Raw genomic sequence first — 7,379 nt, 5'->3', positions numbered from 1 at the left:
ACATGTAAAGAAAACACTCGCATTGAATTAAATTCTTATTAATATTCCAAAAACGGAATTAAGTGAAAGTTTCCTCAAAGGGTCATTGTAAATGGTAATGTCTGCATTACAGAAGATATGAAGAGGCCTCTGACTTATGATGCTTTTGTTGTTCTGCAGTCCTGCAAAGAGGATAAGGATCATCTCTAATTTTTCACAGCTGTTAGATGCATACCCTCAAAGGTGTTGCAGCTGTTATTGCAGAGCTGCAGTTCTAGAAAATATTGGCTTCTCTGCACAGAAGAAGTCAATAGTCATGGCATGCAACAACATTCAGGTATTTATTTGTAAATTAATGTGTTTTTATTCCACCTCAGTCACATGCTACTGTGTTTTGGTAGTATTTTGCTGTTGAAATATAAGATTTAAGTTCAATTGGTACAAATGGTTTTGCAAGCATTTGTGCTGTATGAATACCACTTACCACACAACATGATTTTGAAAGCATTGCAGTATAAAATCTCTTTTTCCTAACTTCAAAAATAAAATTTCCAGAACATTGTTTTAATGTCTAAATGTGTACCTTTAAAGGGTGGGTGAGAGACTAGAAATTATGTTTAAATGCAGTCATTCAAGTTTGTTCAAACTCTAAAAAGAAAAAAGCAATCAAAAGTATGGATTTAACACACATTTCAACTGCAAATTATATTTGCAAAAAGAAAATATAATATTTTTGTTTCTTTCCAATTTTATGTCCCGTCTGCATATTTTCAAATAGAATCCATATTTTAGAGAGTGAACTTTGACCAGAGTCTTGTATTGTCCCTCTCTAGTTCAATCTCTACTTTGCTTGAGGCAATAAATGCACTTTGGTTGGGAAAGATCATGGTTGCAGTTAGATGTCAATAAATATTTTTTTGTCTTCAGTGAATGTGCACTTTACTTTTATTTTAGACTACAACAAATCCTTTCTTTTTTTACCCTTGACCAAGTGGCCACTACTTAACAATACTGCAATCACTAAAATATGGATGCATAAATGAGGTCTTGGTGCTGCTTTTATGTTTAAAGCAAGTATATTGTTCTCTGGGAAACTCTCAAAGTGGTTTGCAGTTAGCTTTAGCATACTTATTGTACATTAAATAATAAATGATTAAATATCTATTAAAGACCAAGGAATGTGGAAGAACCTTGAAAATTTAGGCCAGGGCTATGTGCTGGAACAAGAAAGTGTGAGCAATTTAATTTTCATGTTATCAAAGAGGTAGGTGGATAGATGGGAGCCCCTCTGGGCCATGTTATAAAAATGCTGGGACTGAAACACTTTGCAAGGAGAAAAAAATCCTCTGTTCTCTGTAATGCCATCTAGGGCCACAGGCTTTCAGCAAATTCCTAACCTTACCTTTATGAAACTTTCATATTTTGTTCTTTGCAGGCTTTGTCAAAAAAACGTTTTCATGAAGCCTACGTTTTCACAATCATAATGAAAAAATGTTGAGCTGAATTGTATTACATTGCATTGTTCACCCATTTCTCTTATTCTATCTTCAACAAAATACAGTAAAACACTATAAGAAAATGTCAGTGAGATGAAATGACTATTACAAATTTGACAAACTTCCTAATTAATACACTTGTTCTAGATTGTGTCACCTTGATTTCACCTATTAAAATACCTCTGAGTCACCAACAAGTTCACATTGGTCACAAGATGAGAAGTCATTGACCTAGCCAAGGTTTGAGCTTACATAGGGAATGGTATAAATTATATGTGAAATTTCATCCATTTTCTTACACCCTCATCTCATTGGGGTTGGGCGAGGTGCTGGTGTCTATCTCCAGCTGTCAACGGGCAAGAGGCAGGGTACACCCTGGACAGGTCGCCAGTCCATTGCAGCATGTGAAATTCCTTCTCCTAAAATATTATATTTTATATTATATGTTATAGTTTATAAAATTCATGTCACTGGAGTAGACCTTTCTTGAGTAGGCTAGAGGTCCCCATCCCTGAACCTCCACTTTAAAGCTGCAATAAAAAAGTATTATATTTGTTTTTGCTAAAACTGTGACCGTATGAGACAAAATATTTGCGAAAAATTTAGCGTCTCTGGCTCCTCCCTGTGGAGCTACAGCAGGGGTGTCAAGCTCCAGTCCTCAAAGCCCGGTGTCCTGCAACTTTTAGATGTGCCTCTGTTGCACCACACCTGAATAGAATAATTAGGTCATCAGCAAGGCTCTGGAGAACTGATCTACACAAGTAAGAGGTAATTAAGCCATTTCATTCCACTGTTTTATACCTGTGGCACATCTAAACACTGCAGGACACCAGCCCTTGAGGACTGGACTTTGACACCTGTCAGCCATCTGCAAAAATGCACCACTCTCTCAGAAACAACCAATCAGAGCCAGGAGGAGGGTCTTAGCACTGTCAATCATCCTCATGTATGTCATGTTACCCTATGCCTCTTACTCTTTGCAAGGCTACAGAGACACACACCTGAGCCTCTCAGGAATGCTCAGGCTAGTAATCATGGCAATCGTTGACGGCGGGGAAACAATTTTTCTGCAATGGTTAATTGTGTTAAGGCACAGATAAGGATGCACTCCTTGAGAAGGCTGAGATCCTTTAACAACTGTGGAAAGCAGCTGTTAAATCTGTTGCCAACTGTATTGAGATATCTATCTATCCATCTAGCCACCGTTAGTACATTGAATAGAGTGTACTTGAGCATGATTGACAGCGAAAACACCTTCTTCCTGGCTCTGATTGGTTGATTATGATCAGGAGAGGTGCATTTCTGCAGATGGCTGCAGGACCAGGAGGCAGAAGAGCTTGAGGTTTTTCACAGATTATCTGTCTAATGTCATACTGTCACAACATGGCAACATTTTTAAATATCTAAGAAAACATAGTTAATAAAAGTTACACACATCAGCTTTAATATGGTGGAGGAGTTTCAGTCCTCAAATAGTCCTTAAGTCTGTTTTGTCCAGGACTAAATTTGAAAAAATGCCCGAAATAGGGTCTCTCATGGCAAACAGACTCTGGGTGACCAGTCAAACAAAGAGCAGTTCAAAAAACCTCATGATGACCAAACAATGGAGGCATGAAAAATTGCCTGGTGCAGTGGATCTTGGGCTCCACCCTCCTGCCAGGCCTGCTGATTGGTGCTTGTTGGTGAGCATCTAGTGATTAGGCCAAGACCAAAGGAATGATGCCCCAGTGGACCAGCCATTTGCAGGGGGAACCCTCATGGTTCATCCTCTAACCACCAGCCATGGCTGGTGACTAGAGAATTGCTTAGAGGATTGAGTAGCAGTCAAAGATGGAGATCCAATCCCTGGACTTGGCACCATAGTACCTATGCCGGGGTACTATGTGCTGAAGAAGAGAGTCTGACTCTCTTCTCATCATCAAGAAGACCAGTGTGGTTACTATCTCAGATTGTTCCTATGAGTTTGCCTGACTGGTCCATATGTGTTTTGTGGATGTGAAGAAGAGTTTTGACAATGTCCAATGAGGTCCCCTTGTTGGGGGTGATCCAGGAGTATGGAGAATGGAGCCTTTAATAAGAGATACTCTATACAAGTGAAGCAGGAGTTTTGTTTGCATTGCAGGCACGAAATTAGCTTCTCAGCCATATCCTGTAGGAATATGGTTGCCTTATTGTGTGATATCTAGACAGTATATGTTTGCATAACATTTGTGCATGACAGCATTAAGACAGCCGTGAACATTTGTCTTAGAATGTTGTTGAGTCATAATGTCGGTCTGTAATCCTCGAAAAAACTTGAAAGTTCAAAAACGTGCAAATAAAAGCTGGGCCACAGACTTGCTAATGAGTTATCACTCAAGTAATAAGGCAGTTTCAAAGAAGGCATTATGTCTTGCTCTCACATGAAGATTTTAACACATTTTATTCCCAAGGTAAAGTTTCACTACCACCAAGTACTCATGTGTGAAGCGTATTTCTAATGAGGAGCAGTAATTCGCAACAGAAACCTCTACATACAATCCCTTCATTACCTTTCTAATCGTATTGTATTCTCATATACCACGCCTCTCATCTTGCATGATATACAGTATAGACCAAAAGTTTGGACACACCTTTCTAATTCAATGGGTTTTCTTTATTTTCATGACTATTTATAAGGCAAGAAATCCCACTTATTAACCTGACAGGGCACACCTATGAAGTGAAAACCATTTCAGGTGACTACCTCTTGAAGCTCATCAAGAAAATGCAGAGTGTGTGCAAAGCAGTAATCACAGCAAAAGGTTGCTACTTTGAAGAAACTAGAATATAAGGGGTATTTCCAGTTGTTTTACACTTTTTTGTTTAGTGCATATTTCCACATGTGTTATTCATAGTTTTGATGCCTTCAGTGTGAATCTACAATGTCAATAGTCATGAAAATAAAGGAAACTCATTGAATTAAAAGGTGTGTCCAAACTTTTGGTCTGTACTGTATATATATATATATATATATATATATATATATATATATATATATATATATATATATATAAAACATAGATTGTGTTATATACAATCTATGTTTGTCAAGAGTGTAGTAAGTACTGTTTTAAACCAGTGCTGGAGGAATATACAAAGATCTTTGGCAGATCAAGGGACAGAAAGAGAGTCATATCATAAAACCAAGGCCTGAGTGATGGACAGGCTGTACACTCACAGCAGATGATTAACTGCAGAACACAGCAATTTCTCCAAGTCCCAGATGAGACCCAGTCAAGGTGAACACAAGTACATGATGAAACTTGAAGTAATCTAGCCCCCAGCAGGTGAAAATGTAACAAATGTCTTGTGTTTGATCAGGGGAAACACACATTTTGTCATTTAAAAGAAAAAGAAAACATGCGTATTGTTGAATGGGGAGAAAATCTATTTGTGATGTGTTCAGACTTGAAAGATATGACTTTGGTAAAAGTTATTGTAAAAGAGGTGCTACAATGCTAGGTGTGATGGTCCTGATCCACCCCTCCATTACTTGATGATTGTTCACATCCTATCACTTACTATTCATGTGATGAGGTGTTTCAAGTTAAAAAGTTATTTGACCTGAGATTCTGCTAACTAAAAAGCAAAATGTCAGGTGTAGAAATAAGAAATGCCATATATATAACACATTTTTCTTTCATCAATCTATATCAATGTTAAAAAAAAACATTTAACTTGCTTTTTATACAACAAATTCTTAAAAAGGTGAAGGATTGATTTTATAGAAAAATAAGTCTACATTCCAGTTAAATAAACCCTCCACAAAGTTGTTGTTTTTTTTTTTTTTACTGAGAGAAACTATTTTATTCTTTACTCTATAGTTCACCATACAACCCTGTGTGCTTTTAATCTGAATTTATGCTAGAGTTTTTACTGAATATCTTTTATATATCTACAGGAATTGGCAAGTGTAAGCATGGTTACAACAACTCTGTACATGAATGCTTTTCTCTCTTGTGTTCAATTCCTGTAACAAGAGACATAATGGAAACAGTGCTGGCTTGTCAAGCGCATGGTTGGGCAAAACTTGAAGAAGATGGGAGAAAGATTATGTGTAAAGGTGTAAAAAGGTGTCAGAAGTAAAAAAGAAAGTTCTAAAGAGGTGAACCGAAGCAAGGCAACGAAATAGCACAGTCCTGTGCTTTTTCCTGTTCCGTCTAGCAATCTGGCAATTGATTCTGTGTTTCCTAATGAGTTCCTTTTGGCCATGTGGGATTTCTGTTTGGCAAACTTCCATTCGTTTAGAAGAATGTGCTGCTGCCACTTTACTTCATCAGGGCTCAGTTGAATCTTCCATAAAAAATATTCAAGTGAAGTTATTCTCTCATTAGTTCCATTGGTAAGGTAATCTTCATTGGTAATATCTGCTTTAGATGACATGCTTTCAGACAACTTGTCTTTGAAATAGTGATATTGTTCTACAGACACATGTACAACTTTCCACTAATTTCTTGTTTACTTCAGACAGTGAGATCACAAAGTAATTGATAAGGTCCAGTACACAAATAAATAGACCAGTTTCTATTTTTCCCATTTTGTCAAGAGTATTAAGCCATATAGGTAAATTCAGGAGACAATAACACAGGAATGTGTTTTGTTTTGGCATAAATTGCATTTCACATATCACGCTTGTGTGGACATATTTAAATTAGCAATTCCATTACCTGTTTTATGTAGTTGCTTTTTGTAGCTATCTAACCACACTGTTTTTATTTCAGTGTCCCATCAACACATGAGAAAGGCTTGTTAAAAGTCAGACAAAACTCTTCTAAAAGGACTGTAAAGTGATTTAAAGAGAAATATAGCAGAAGGTTATCTTTCTCTATTTATCTATCATTAAATTGATCGTTTGCTTAGGCTGTCGGTTGGATTCTCAAACCTTCACAAAGGTTTGAAGGTTTGGAGCCAGTTTGGAATTACCCTCTTATGTTTATAAGTTTATCTCAACATGTAAGCAAGGGATCAATTCAATAGGCACTACAGTGCACCACTGTTGAATGCAACCAATAAGTGATTGTCAGCAAATGCCATATGCTGCGAATCCTGTACATGATTTTTTTTAAATATACATTCTGAATGGCATTTGGATGAAACTTGAACACATGCCATGTGTAGTTATTAAGGTTATTCCCAAATCCAGAGAGTGAATCTTGCTTTGTGTAATGCAAAACCGATTGCTAACACAGACTACACTGTGATGCCTGAGGGCATTCTAAAGTTCTTAATGTGAACAAACTTAACATGGCTTACAGTATCAAAACACTAAATAATCATCAGATTTGTAATGAACATGCCTTGTCATCAACACCACAACTTGGCAAAAATTAAAGAGCAAAATCTAAATGTTATTAAGATATTATTTTGTTCTATATTGCTGTTTCTTAATAACATAGAAAAAGTGAATATCCAGAATAACTCAAATTTAGTTATCAGCAATTCTTTTTAGAATTTAACCTTCATTCAGCTTACCCCTTATTAGATAATAATGAAGATCAAAACGCCCGAGGTGTAATATTCACAATAATTGGATTTTGGTTTAGATTTTCTGCCAGATGTTAATATAACTAGAAAGATGTTTGCAGGAGAAAATAGTTAATTATTGATCTGTTTGATACTGTTTGCTATGTTAAGCCAGGATGAATATTTTCAGTTTTTTCACTTCAAGCGCCTTTGTGCCAGGCATTCCTATGAGTATATAATTTAGGTTGTGGATACAGTGGGTATGTACCCATGGTCTATGAAGCAATAGATGTTTTTTGCCATCTCTCTGAGTTCTCACTCTTCCATTTCACCTTCTCTAAAATGCCATTCCGGTGCTGCACAGATGATCGCTGTTCCCTTGACTCACCAACTCTGAAACATGTTTCCATGTGACAACTT

The sequence above is a fragment of the Xiphophorus hellerii genome, chromosome 18 (genome assembly GCF_003331165.1).
Source record: "Xiphophorus hellerii strain 12219 chromosome 18, Xiphophorus_hellerii-4.1, whole genome shotgun sequence".
NCBI lineage: Eukaryota > Metazoa > Chordata > Actinopteri > Cyprinodontiformes > Poeciliidae > Xiphophorus > Xiphophorus hellerii.
The sequence above is the reverse complement of the archived record's forward strand: the minus strand, read 5'-3'. Positions refer to the sequence as shown.